The sequence below is a fragment of the Microcebus murinus genome, chromosome 18 (genome assembly GCF_040939455.1).
Source record: "Microcebus murinus isolate Inina chromosome 18, M.murinus_Inina_mat1.0, whole genome shotgun sequence".
Classification (NCBI taxonomy): Eukaryota; Metazoa; Chordata; class Mammalia; order Primates; family Cheirogaleidae; genus Microcebus; species Microcebus murinus.
Window position 1 is genome coordinate 30,506,933 of NC_134121.1, and position 14,148 is coordinate 30,521,080.

At 40.4% G+C, this 14,148-nt stretch overlaps 1 non-coding gene across 1 annotated transcript; it reads right to left on the bottom strand.

Annotated features, from left to right (window-relative positions):
* Nucleotides 1–377: 377 nt before the first annotated feature.
* On the bottom strand, nt 378–484 carry LOC142862240 (U6 spliceosomal RNA). Its single transcript, XR_012913316.1, has one exon. It is a non-coding gene; the product is annotated as a U6 spliceosomal RNA (small nuclear RNA).
* Between the last annotated feature and the right edge of the window lie 13,664 nt (nt 485–14,148).

Sequence of the window (14,148 nt, forward strand, 5' to 3'; positions counted from 1 at the left end):
GTTGGCCAATTAATTTCTTTCTATTTATAGTAGAGACAGGGTCTCGCTCTTGCTCAGGCTGGTTTCGAACTCCTGACCTTGAGCAATCCGCCTGCCTCAGCCTCCCAGAGTGCTAGGATTACAGGCGCGAGCCATCGCGCCAGGCCAACTTCAATTTTTAAATAATATCCTTTTCCTTGGGGGTGTACTGACTGTAAAGAAGGATGAGGAAGTTTCTGGGATGCTGATAAGGTTTGTTTCTTGATCAGATATGTTTAGTTCATGAAACTGCATTGAGTTGTACTTGGGGTATGCACATTTCTTTGTATGTATTTTATATATACATCAATAAAAATTTTTTTCTTGCTAACAGCTTTATTGAGATATCACTCATGTACAAAAATATGGAACCCGTCATGAATTTGCGTGTCATCCTTGCGCAGGGGCCATGCTAATCTTCTCTGTATCGTTCCAATTTTAGTATATGTGCTGTCGAAGCGAGCACTGCATCAATAAAAATTTTTAAAATATTCATTGTAAATTTGTTGTTTTTAGTGGAATTACTAACCAGTTTGATTTGGATTAGAGATTTTAAGTTAAATTCTCAGAAAATTGTGAAGATTAATGAATAAAAAATGAAATAATAAATGCAAATTATTTAGTTTTGTTTGTTTTGTTTTTGAGACAGGGTCTCACTCTGTTGCTGGGGCTAGAGTACAGCAGCAGCATCATAGCTCACTGCAACCTCAAACTGCTGGGCTCAAGTGATCCTCCTGCCTCAGCCTCCCCAGCAGCTGCACTTTACCACACCTGGTTAATTTTTCTATTTTTTTTGTAGTGATGGAAGTCTCGATATACAGCTCAGGCTGCTCTTGAACTCCTGACCTCTCAAGCGATCCTCCCACCTCGGCCTCTCAAAGTGCTAGGATTACAGGCGTGAGCCACCGTGTTCAGCCTAAATTATTTAGTTTTAACCTACTTAGTTATGCATCCCATGGGTATTTTTGGAGAGTCTACTATGCGTGAGGCACTCAGGGCCAGCTATTATTATTAGTGGCAATGTAACTGTTTGCCTATTTGTATTCCTACCACTAGACTATAAGCTCATGGGGACAGAGACAAATCTGTTTTGTTCATGTTATACACATAGTTGTTTAACACAGTGCCAGGCAAATAGTGGCTCTTATTGGAATGAATGACTGAATGAATATATTATAGGTTAAATAACCTCTTGTGGATCACTAGGAAAGTGTATTTCAAGTTCCCAAACAACTGACTTGTAAGTGATCTTCTGGAATTCACTTGTAAATTAGGGGCAATCTAGGGCTCTTCAGAATCAGTATTAAATCATGAACTACAAGTGAAATTTCAGGCAATTCTCTTAAAGCTTCAGAAATTATGTAGTCTAAAACATAAGAGGGTAAAAATCATAATGCAATTATCACAAGAAACCATCAAAAGCCCTTAACTACACTAGTTAAAAGGAGTGGAACAGATTAACTTTTTGATATCATAATGAAAATGCAAACACTATGACTAACACACACCATATCAAAATAGAACATTTTCGTTGCATGGCAAGAAAGAAAAGATGTCTGTGTTTTAAGCAATCAAAGAACAAAATTGAAAATGCAAGCAACTGGAAAATGGCAGTCCATAGAAATTCTCTGTTAAAATACAGTAAATGTACGACTATAAATTCTCAGTGTAATTTAGAGTATACTCCTTGGTGGCTTAAAAAAATCATCTAAATTCAAAAAGAGAGAAATATCAGTTTGACATCTGTAGGACACCTATTTTTGGGGTGCATACCCAGCCCCCAGTCCTTTCTGTGGAAACTGCCTCTTGACAAAAGAGCAAGACTAGACAGCCAATTTTGTCAAACACTCTAGGCACAGCTTATTGGACAATTGAAAAACTCTTGACCTGAGCTGAACCAATCAGAATCTTTATCCTGAGAACCTGACTCAGTGGGCACTGAGTGTGGGCTCCAGACCTAGGAGGCCAACTAGAGCTGGGGCTGAGGTTGGCACTATGGCTAGCCACATTTAACAAAAGCCAAAATTACGGGGGAACAGACCCTATACATAAAGGAAGCTCACTTGAGAAAAAAGAAAAGTGGAATATAGACATAAAAAAGGGCTGAGAGACCATGATAGGGGAACATGGTAGGGGAATGAGTTTTGTTTCTGAATTTTCAGTTTGGTTTCCGGCTGACCTTTTTTTTTTAAAAAATCATTAAAGTAATCAACTAACACTCCTGCCTTCACCCAGTATCCCCAACCCTACTTTTTATTTGAACAAATATTTCTTTAGCACCTACCATCTGTCAGACACTGTTCTTTGCATCAAGAATACAGTAATAAATAAAAAAGAAAAGATCATGAATTTATTGGGGTCAAGTGGGATATTTATAGTAAATATATAAACAGAGAATTGTAGTGCAGTGTAGTGAATGCAATGATAGAGATAAGCAAAAGTATTATGAGAGAAGAATATCTTATGTATGGCGAACTTCACCCAACATTCTACTTGAAATGAAGTCTTGTGTCCTGCAATGCTTGTGACAATGCTTGTGTCAAGCATCAGGTTTTTTTTTTCAATCTCGTGGGATTGCTGAGAGGACTCAATGAGTAATTTAGAAGTCGAGCTTTAGAAGTACACCTGACATTTGATAAGTGCTCGACAATTGTTAGTTGCCATTTTTACTACTGCCGTTCCTGTCGTGGCTGTTATGTTAATCTCGAGTTTGTTGCAATTGGAAGCAGTGTCGGCCGGGAAAGGATGTGTAGCAGTACTTGTATGTGATTGCCATATTTAAGGTCTGGTCCTCAGCTTTGCGAAACTAAATTTTGTTACTGTACACAGAGACTCGCTCACATTAGTCATATGAGCATATGCAGATATCAATGTACCAGTTATTTTATCGCAACAAATCTTATTATCAAATAGGACATGCTGCCGAAGGTGCTGGCTCCATTGACTCAACTCTGCTATCAGAGACCCACAGGCTACTTCCTCCCCATTAACATGCTCACTTTACAAGCAGTGTAAAATATGATTTTTTTTCTTAGTAATAACTTCATTCCAGGCCTGCTTCCTGAGGGGACTCACAGGCCACCTTGATTGGATGTTGGGTGTGCCCAACTCTTCAGTCTTATTTTAACAGCAGATTTCTCAGGTCTGCCGTTCCTGCTGATGTATTATCTCATCCATCACCTTTTGATTCTTTTCTGATTTTATTTCTCAGAGGGAAACCTTAACCTCAGCTTTAGGGGTGCAGTCATCCCTACTATGAAAGATCATGTCAACCATTTAAAAACTTTATTCAATTTAAAATTACTATGTGCTTGCAGCCATGATAAAATGAACTAATATTCTTTAAGTCGAGTCTAAAATTGTCTTCCTCCCATCTTCTTGGAATCCTTGCTATTTAAATAACTCCAGAGGGGCAAATGCTTAAAGCATTGACTTGTCTACGTGAGAGAGAGTGCTTGGCACTTAAGTATGCTTTAATAGCTATCACTCTACAGAACAGATGTTTGTATGTTTCGTGGGCATCATAAATATTAAGAACGATGCTCTATGGTTTGGAAAGCATTTCCCATTAATTGTTAATGCTCACTGTGTGGATAAGAGAGGGAAACTCCTTGGGGGAAAATCAAGATACATTTTTATGTCTAACATTACTGCGTTTTCGATTTCAGGGGTAAAGCTGGAGAGCATTTGTCTCTGATTTCTGGAATATCATATGAAAATTCTAATTAATGTAATGCTTGAGTGTTCCTTGTTCCTTATAGCACCATACTGAGATACGTAATGTGTAACTATAATAAGAGATATGATGGAAAGAGAAGGCAGAGGTGGATTCTAAGGCCAGTTCTCCCTCTTCCTGGCCCAGGGATAGTGGACTTAGTCTTTCTGAATTTAGTTATTTAACCTATAAAATGGAGACTAATGGCACCTACCTAGGGTTGTTATGATAATTTAATAAGAAATATGTGTAAAGATCATAGGTCAGTACCTGGATTGCAGTTAATTCTGCTTTGCATCAAATTGCAGGTGGTGAGTAAGCATTGTGTGCTATGCCCAACAAAGGCCAACGTGTGCCTAAATTCTTTGAATTTTTGGCAAGTAAAGATTGCTTAGTGTTTCTGGCCATCACATAGAAAGAAGACTTTGCCCAGTGAGACTTCAACTCCTTCACTGATGTCCCAGATGCTGGTCTAGTGCCTGTCAATCTTTCCTAGCTGCCCATGGCATTTATTCATTCATTGTTGAGTACTCACTAGGCACCAAGAAGACAATGTGGTCTCTGACCTAAACAAGCTCACTATCTAGTTGAGAACATAGATGCAAAACCAGCTATAATGTCATGATAAGCATTACCTCTAATCAAGGCAACATAGGTGGTTTGGAAGGTCAGAGGGTGTACACAGTTCTGTTTCCGTAATAGCCGGAAGTGTATTAAAGAATAAGAAATCCCAGTACCCGACCCAGGTACCAGAACACGTGGATGTCATGAAAACCAGAAATGTGCCCTTTAACTGAGGTTTCTGTACAAAACCCCTTACCTTCCTAGGAAAAGATAATTTGGTTCTGCTTGCACCAACGAAGACAATGCTTTCAGATGGAAATTAACAAAACAAAAAAATAAACACAGAAAACAAAAACCTCTTCTCTAGAGCTGACCTATGTCTGTTGATTAGTTTTGCCATGAGCAGCTGCAGATGAAGTCAACTGAAATTCTGAAATCAAATCATGCATAGCACCAAGCTGTTTTTTCTGGAATGAATTTTAAACTGTTGAACAAAGTCTAAAATTTAAATTCTTTGGTACATCTCCCAAATGGTCTGATTCAGTAAATTGCAGAAGAAGAAGAAGGGATGGGGGGAGGGGGGGAAGAAATGAGAACAAGAATTACAGAAAAGTGTGATTTCTTTTTTAAAGAACTTTGACTTTACATTCTCTAGTGGGAGTGTGTTGAACCTGTTTTTATAAATAATAAAAATATTGGGTTCTCCCTAGGCAAGGAGGACCTAATAAATGTTGAACAAATATTTTAAGTATATTGTTTTGAAGAGGCACCAAATTATTAGTCTGTTTTCATGTCTTGAATGGGAAAGGCATCACAGAGGAGGTGACATGCGGTTATCTCCAGAGATGAGTCTGAGTTTACCAGGTGTGCAATGGACAGATGCAGAGAATCCATTCCAAAGAGAAAAAACAGAATGTGTGAGAGAACCTTGGTATGGTGAATCTGGGGAAATAGGGAGTATTTCTTTTTCTTCTCTTCCTCTTCCCAGACAAACTTCTTCCAAGATTTGTCTACACTTGCTGCCTCACTTTCCATTCATTCAATTCACTGCGAAGTGGCTTCTGCCTGCACCACACCGTGGAAAGGGCTCCTTCCACCATCCCCGTTGACTTTCTTTTTTTTTTTTTTTTTTTTTGAGGCAGAGTCTCACTTTGTTGCCCAGGCTAGAGTGAGTGCCGTGGCGTCAGCCTCGCTCACAGCAACCTCAATCTCCTGGTCTCGAGCAATCCTGCTGCCTCAGCCTCCCGAGTAGCTGGGACTACAGGCATGCGCCACCATGCCCGGCTAATTTTTTCTATATCTATTAGTTGGCCAATTAATTTCTTTCTGTTTATAGTAGAGACGAGGTCTCGCTCTTGCTCAGGCTGGTTTTGAACTCCTGACCTTGAGCAATCCGCCCGCCTCGGCCTCCCAGAGTGCTAGGATTACAGGCGTGAGCCACTGCGCCCGGCCCCGTTGACTTTCTTGTTGATGATTCCAGTGGGTATTTTTTTCAGATCTTTACTGAATTGATTTTTCTACTCTGATTGCTTCCTCTTCCTGAGATGGTTTCTTCCCCTTGGCTCCTTGGAACCATATTCTTTTGTTTTTCTGGTTCTTCCTTTTTTGTCTCCTCTTAAGCCCTTCTTCCTTTACCTGGCCCTTGTATGTTAGCGTTCTTGCTGTTAGGTTTACTCAGAGTGGGAACCGGAAAAATACCATAAAGCCTGCGAAACAAAAGCCACAGGAGTGTGGAGAGTCCGAGGTTGTAAATCTAACTCTGACCATGGGCAGCTGCAGCCACGCCAGCATTCCTGTCCCCCCTGATAAGGACCAAGCTACCCCCTCCCCTAACTCTGCAAGTGCTACTGCCCCCAGAAAAACCCTCTATCAAACCCAAGGCTTTCCCTTCCCTTGGGGTGGGTGCTTTTTTAGGCCTCCACCCATCTGCTCAAATTAAAACAGCATTTTGCTACACATGAGGCTTCGTGTCTCTCTCTCTCAGCTCCAGACCTAACACTTAAGAGTTGGTCCTCAGTCCTTACTCTTCTCACCTACACCCTCACCCTTGGGGATCTCACTCACTCCTACGGATTTCTTTGCTGTCTATAAAATGACCCACAAACCCATACTCTCTAGCCCAGAGTCCTCTTCTGAAGTCCAAACCCCATATCCATCTACCTTCTGGCTATCACCTAGATGTCTTACAGCTGCCCCAAGCTCTGAAATGGAACCCATCACTTCACCTCAAAATCTCTTTTTCCTCCAGCATCACAAAGCTCATGAAACGACATCACCATTAACTCAGTCGGCCACGCCAGAGACCTGGGCAGCCCCTTTCAAATTGCGAGTTCTCTCTCCCCCACTCCATGCTGCCCATTCTAATCGAATACTAAGTTCTGTCATTTTTAATCCTGAAGTACTTCTTTTTTTTTTTTTAACTTTTAAAAAATTGTGATAAAATGCACACAACATAAAATTTATCACTTTAGTCATTTTTTAAGTGTGCACTGTGGCACTAAGCACACTCACATTGCTGAAGGGCGTGACCATCACCAATATCCATCCCTAGAATTTTTTCCATCTCCTGTCAGGTGTCAGGTATTTGTTTGTTAGGCTCGCACATGGAGCGTTGGAATATCTATAGCCAGCGGACCTGTGTAAGGGAAGAAGAGAATACAGCTATTGGCACAGGAATCCACTTAGCCTCTCTTTTAGCACCAGGAAGTGGAATCCAGGATACTCTTTCCTCAAGCTGCCAAGAGCGAGCTTCCCTTTAAAGCTTGAAGCAGGGCAAGAGCCTCCAGGTGCCAGTGGCTCCAAGCCCTTTGGTCTGTGGAAAGCAGGCAGGAATAGGTGAGCAGCACTGATGGTCTGTGTGGGGTCCTCCAGCACCAGGCTCTGTCTCCCCCGAGCTCAGTCAAAGGCCTATAGTAAAAACAAAGCCTGGAATTGGACTAGAGCTGTGCTCTACTCCCCTGCAAACCCAGGGTCCGCACAGGGGGGTTCATGCAATACTCCCTTCACATCCTGGCTAGGTGGAGATCAACTCTCTGCCACTACAGGCCCTGGAACCCCCAAAGTAGAGCCATCATATCTCCCTAACTCCCAAGCCTTTTCAACCTCAAACTGCTCCAAGTCCCTCTTTATATTTTATATTTATTTTATTTTTATTTTTTTGAGACAGAGTCTCACTCTGTTGCCCAGGCCAGAGTGAGTGCCGTGGCATCAGCCTAGCTCACAGCAACCTCAAACTCCTGGGCTCAAGCAATCCTCCTGCCTCAGCCTCCTGAGTAGCTGGGACTACAGGCATGCGCCACCATGCCTGGCTAATTTTTTCCATATATATTAGTTGGCCAATTAAATTCTTTGTATTTATAGTAGAGACAGGGTCTCACTCAGGCTGGTTTTTAACTCCTGACCTTGAGCAATCCGCCCGCCTTGGCCTCCCAGAGTGCTAGGATTATAGGCGTGAGCCACCCCGCCCAAGTCCCTCTTTAATCTCTGCACCTTAGAGGTCACAAAAATAGCTACTACTAGGGAAAAAGGGGACAATGAACAGTGTCCTTTAGAATCACAGAATATTACTGCTCTCAGAGGATCTTTTCCAGCTCCCTCACTGTGCAGAGGCTAAGGGCCCAAGAGGGGAAGTGTCTTGGCCAAAGTCATACAGCTTCTCTGTGAAGGAACAAGACTAGTACCCGGGACTCCTCGTCTGAATGCCCTTTTCACCCTTCCACTCTATGTCTTCCATCCACATGAGCTTGTGGAAATGGGAACATTATAAGAAGGATGACTTATGAGGAAGGCTGGCATGATAAAAAGGGCCCAGGAGTTGAAATGGGAAGAATCAAATTTAAATCCTAATCACAATTACTGAGTATGTAATTGCTGCTGAACCCTAGTCTCAGTTTCCTTATCTATAAGATGGGCTAATTTTATTATAAGGCTGCTGTGAAGATGAAAGCACTTAGTAAATGATAAACCAGCATACAAACAAGGAGCTCCACATGAGGCTGGGAGGGCAGGAAGGGACAGTTTACACAGTTGGGCTTTGGGGCCCTGCAATTGTAGGCGAAGTGTTTTGTGTATTTTTCTGGGAAGAGGATCTATAAGTTGCATTACATTGTTATTTCCCAGAAAAGGTTAAGAAGAGCCACTGATGTTAGTACTCGACACCACTATCATCGATCTGAGAACTGCTCTAGTTTTATAGAGAGAAAGATGAACAAAACCTAATCCTTTTGCTGGAGGGAAGCATTTTTTAGAAATTCATAGGGTTGCCAGACAAAATACAGGTTGCTACTTAAATTTGAATTTCAGACAAACATCAAATGATTTTTTGGAATATAAGTACATCCCATGTAATATCTTTCTGAAGTTCAAATTTAACTGGGCATTCTGTATTTTTATTTGCTAAATCTGGCAACCCTAGAAATTCACTCTCATCAACAGAGAAAAGGTAACTTGTATTTTGATGAGCTTGCCTGCAAGATCTTGTTATAACACTTTCCTGTTGTCAGAGAGCAGGATTGGGATGGTGATGTGTTTAAAAAGCAAAAATGAAAGTAAGACAGCAGCTGTACTGAACATTACACACTGCAGAGATTATTTTGAGTTGAAGCATGTCACCTTCTTGATGCCACAGCAGGGGCAGATTCAAGCTTTGCATGGTGTGAAATCTACACGGTGTTGGAGGCCCTCAGGGAAAAGGTGGCAAAATTGCAAGAACAAAATCAAGTATAAATATGTATGCTCATTTAAATGAGAAGAGAAGGTACAATAAACTACTGCAGCCTTGATACTTAGTATAGCACCTGGTACACAGTAAGTACTCAATAGATAAAAAACCAGTAGGAATCAATGTTTCCTGGGCATGACACACAGCACAAATAATACCAGGTGGTCTAAAATTGTACTGTTACTTTAGGTTTATATAACTGATGAAGGATTAATACCTGGTACATGAGCGTACTTAATAAATATTTGTTGATGAATGTTTAGTTTCTCATGGGGACATTTATCAGGAAAGAAGAACAGAGGGCTATCACTTCTTTTAAACTCTAACTCTGTCCCTCAGCCTCCGGACAATTTTTTTTTTAATTTATTTTATTTTTTTAGAGATGAGATCTCTGTCACCCAGGTTGGAATAAGTTGTGTGATCATAGCTCACTGTAGCCTTGAACTCTTGGGCTCCAGCAATCCTCCTTCCTCCACCTTCCCAGTAGCTGGGACTACAGGTGCATGCCACCAAGCTGGGCTACTTTTTTCTTCTTCTTCTGTTTTTTTTTTTTTTTTTGTAGTAGTTGTTATTTTTTTAGAGACAGAGTCTCACTATGTTGCCGAGGTGGGTCTAGAACTCCTGGCAAGTGATGCTCTCGCCTCAGCCTCCTGAGTCTCTGGGATTACAGGCATACGCTACTGCACCTGGCTAGACATCACATATTTTGAAGTGAGCAAACATATTTGGGAAAATATAAAATATCTATACGGATATTTTAGAAAATAATATATAAGTTGTACCTTTTCCTAGTGTAGCTTTTGCCTTCTTTTTTTAATATCTTGGATTATAACTGCATGATGGGATTTTAAATTTTGAAATATTGGCTTTCATATTTTATATAGTCATTTTCCATTCTCCTTAAAGTGAAAGTCCACTGAAAGAAACCATCCGCAACAAGGTAATATGCTGATGTTTTTATTCTAAAGTTTACTGCTAATGTAATTGCCCAGTTGGTCTTTGTATTAGATATGTCAAATGTAATAAATATCAGGATTTTTTAAAAAGTAGCTTGTCTTAGCTTTTCTCGATATGTCACATAAGTTTTTAAAAATGAAGGGTTTTTTTTTTCCAGCTTCCAAATGAAGAGTTTTTTTTTTCCAGCTTCAACTCTGCTTTAAAAAATATATACAGACAAGTGTGAAATAAAAGCCAAGCTTTTAATTTATTCTATATTATACGTCATAAGCCATATTAATAGAGAAATTCTTGACACAGTTTCTTTTCAAAGCATTTGAAAGTTCATACAAATTTATGTATGGAAAACATATGAAAGGGCACCCATCAAAATGCTAGCAGTAATTATCTCTTGGTGATAGTGAAATTATAGGCAATTTTATCATCTATTTTCCTGTCCATATTTTCTGATTTTTCTCAAGCAAACATATTAAAATGTAGAGATAACTCTTGGGAAAAGGAAAGCTATTGCATGAGAAATGATCTTTGGGATATTAAACTTGACATTTGAAAGTCTGAGTTTTCACTTAGCATATTTTCTCACCAGTAATATCTTGAAATTACAGCTCACCTTGCCATCTGTTAAATGGGAATGAAGCACCTTCCTCACACAGTTATTGTCAAGGCAGCAGAGTGTATTTAAAGCACATGTTGTATATTATATTCTTAATGCACTACAGCTTTTGTTGTTATTAGTACATATTAAGAACCTGAAAATAGGGCGGACGTCGTGGCTCACGCCTGTAATCCTAGCACTCTGGGAGGCCGAGGCGGGCGGATTGCTCGAGGTCAGGAGTTCGAAACCAGCCTGAGCAAGAGCGAGACCCCATCTCTACTATAAAAATAGAAAGAAATTAATTGGCCAACTAATATATATAGAAAAAATTAGCCGGGCATGGTGGTGCATGCCTGTAGGCCCAGCTACTCTGGAGGCTGAGGCAGAAGGATCGCTCGAGCCCAGGAGTTTGAGGTTGCTGTGAGCTAGGCTGACGCCACGGCACTCACTCTAGCCTGGGGCAACAAAGCGAGACTCTGTCTCAAAAAAAAAAGAACCTGAAAATAACTCCCTTAATACCTTTTAAATTTTACTTAAACATGTTCTCAAATCAACAGCAGGTAAACACTTCGATCCTTTAGAAAAGCAATCAGAGAATTAAGGTACCTTTTTGTTTCCCAGTTTTTAATTAATTAATATTTCAAATATATGGAAAATAACAAGAGAAACCCACCCTCCTTCTCACTCTTCTTAAAAGTAAGACTGGGCGAGGTGGCTCATGCCTGTAATCCCAGCACTTTGGGAGGTGGAGGCAGGAGGATTGCTTGAGCCCAGGAGTTCAAGGTTACTGTGAACTATGATCAAACCACTAAACTCCAGAGCACTCTGGGCAACAGAGCCAGATTTTGTCTCTAAAAAATAATAATAAAAACAAAGAAAAAATGGTGGCTAGGTGTGGTGACTCACATTTATAATCTCAGCACTTTGGGAGGCTGAGGAGGGAGGACTGCTTGAGGCCAGGAATTTGAGACCCGGAATTGAGAGACACCCCCAATGACCAAAAAAATTGTTTTAATTAGCCAGGTGTGGTGGTGCATGCCTGTAGCCTCAACTCAGGAGGCTAAGGCAGGACAATCAGTTGAGCCCAGGAGTTTGCGGTTGCTGTGAGCTGGGCTGACTCCACGGCACTCTAGCCCAGGTGACAGAGTGAGATTCCATCTCAAAAAAAAAAAAAAAAAGAAAGAAAGAAAGAAAAGAAATTCCTTCTACTTAGGTAAGTAGCATCCCTACCACTAGAGAATGCTTTTGTTCCTCATTTCCCCATATTAAACAAAAACACTTTTTTTTTTTCTGACAAAGTCTCATCACTCCGTTGCCTGGGTTAGAGAGTGCAGTGGCATCATCATAGCTCACAGCTACCTCAAACATAGATATGGAAGGGTAATGTTGACAGTGGGGAATATGTAAGAGAAGGAATGGCCTGAGGGGGGTAAAAAAACACGGCAGAAATATTTTCTGTCTGTTTAAAATATCCCCTACTCTTTACTGGCAACTGAAATCTACATCCCTGCCTCAGGCCAGTGGCTGGGAAGGGCAAAGTAATGTCTTTCCATCTTTGTGCTATATGAGATGACCCAGCCCCACCTGGACCAGGTGGGCAGAGGTCACAGAGGTCTGGGCAGAAGTCACAAGATTGTCTTCCCTGGAACAATTGAACAGTAATTCAATTACTGAAGCTCAATGGCACCCCTTTTGTTTTTGCTCCGTATTTCTGCCTTTTAGGAGGAGGATGGCATTACAGACAGGAGTCTCCATCCTCCTCATTTGCCAGCACTTGTCCTTGTTCTTCTGATGTGGCTTCAGGAACAAAACTCGTGGGCTCAAGTGATCCTCCTGCCTCAGCTTGCCAAGTAGCTGGGACTACAGGCATGCGCCACCATGCCTGGCTGATTTACACTTGTTTTTAATAAAATTTTACTTTATCAAAATGAAGACTCCAGTTGTAAACTTAGCATTCTATGTTAACACATGTTTAGCTTTAAACCAATAAAATTACAGAAAGATAAGCTAAAATCTCTCTGGAGGCTCCATGTAGAATAGTTTGTAATCCATATTTTATTTTTTTTTTAAATTTTTGACAGGGTCTCACTCTGTCACTTAGGCTAGAGTGCAGTGGCATGATCATCGGTCACTGCAACCTTGAACTCTTGGGCTCAAGTAAGCCTCCTGTCTCAGCCTCCTAGGTAGCTAGAACTATAGGCATGTGCCACCACACCTGGCTAATGTTTTTTTTGTTGTTGTTCGTTTGTTTTTTAATTTACTCTATAGAGACAGGTCTCCCTATGTTGCCTAGGCTGGTCTGAAATTCCTGGCCTCAGATGATCCTCCTGCCTTGGCCTCCCAAAGTGCTGGGATTACAAGTGTGAGCCATCATGCCTAACCATAATCCATATTCTAATTATGACTTTTAAAACATTGAATTTAGAAAAGTAATGACCTCTTAATAAGTTTGTTCATTTATTAAATTGAATGTTCATGTTCTTCTGTAAACAGAACAGATCTAATGGATCAGCTTAACAAAGCACTGCAGTTATACACAGCAATAAAATCTTTTCCTAATCCTTATTCAAATTTAAAGTGCCAGGTCATTGTTGAGAAAGAATTACTAATTACCCAAATTATCCTGACAATCCTAACCCTTCAAATATTGTTTTTCAACCTAAAAATATAATTTGTGGGGAGCTGGTAGTACAAACTATTAAATGGAATTAGCACAAATATAGACAGAGAATTACTAACAAATTCATGTCATGTTGAATAGGTGAACCCATGTGTTCCCTAGTAGTCACTCTTTCTCTTCTTAAATAATCACAAACTATCCACTTTAAAAGCCATTCCAGGATTTTGCCTGCAGTGACTGCCAAGTGCTCCTCTAGGACTGACAGAATTGAGCACCTTATTCAAACCAGCAAGTCTTCAGTCTTCCAGCTCGTGTGCTGTTCACATTTTGGTGAAAATGATGGCAACGAATGAATTATCCCATCAGTAAGACTTCTCCTTCTCAGCTATAATCCCTGTAGGTGAAGAGCTTTAAATATGAGGAGCATGTCCGGTATTTTCTAAGTACTACCTTCCCTATCAAGAGCTTTCCTTGTCTCTTAACCATTTTTGTCACTTTTCTGGTCAGAATGCCATTCTTCTTGAAAGCAGAAAAATAGGATTTGAGTAGATCCTTTTTCCCTTGCTTTGGCTTTTCCCTTAACATTATACCATCCACATCAGGGAGTCTAGTCACTGCTTTTGTTATGAAAAGCAAGAAAGAGAATAAAAGAGCTGGGTAACTTCCTTCCAGATCTTTCTGCCTCTTAGAAGCCATTAACATTCAGCTTTCTTCTCTCCATACTTCTTTCCCCAAGCATTTCTTGATAGGGAGAGAAATTCTCTCAGAATTAGCATAAGGTTTAAATAAGGCAATATATGTAAAAGCCTCCAAACAGTGCTTAGCACATACATAGTGCTCAATAAATTTTAGCTATTATTAACATTTATCCAAACTAATCTAGAATTTAAAGATGAGTAAGTTTTTTCAACAAATAGTGCTGGAATAACTGAATATCAACGTGCAAAAGAATTAAGTTG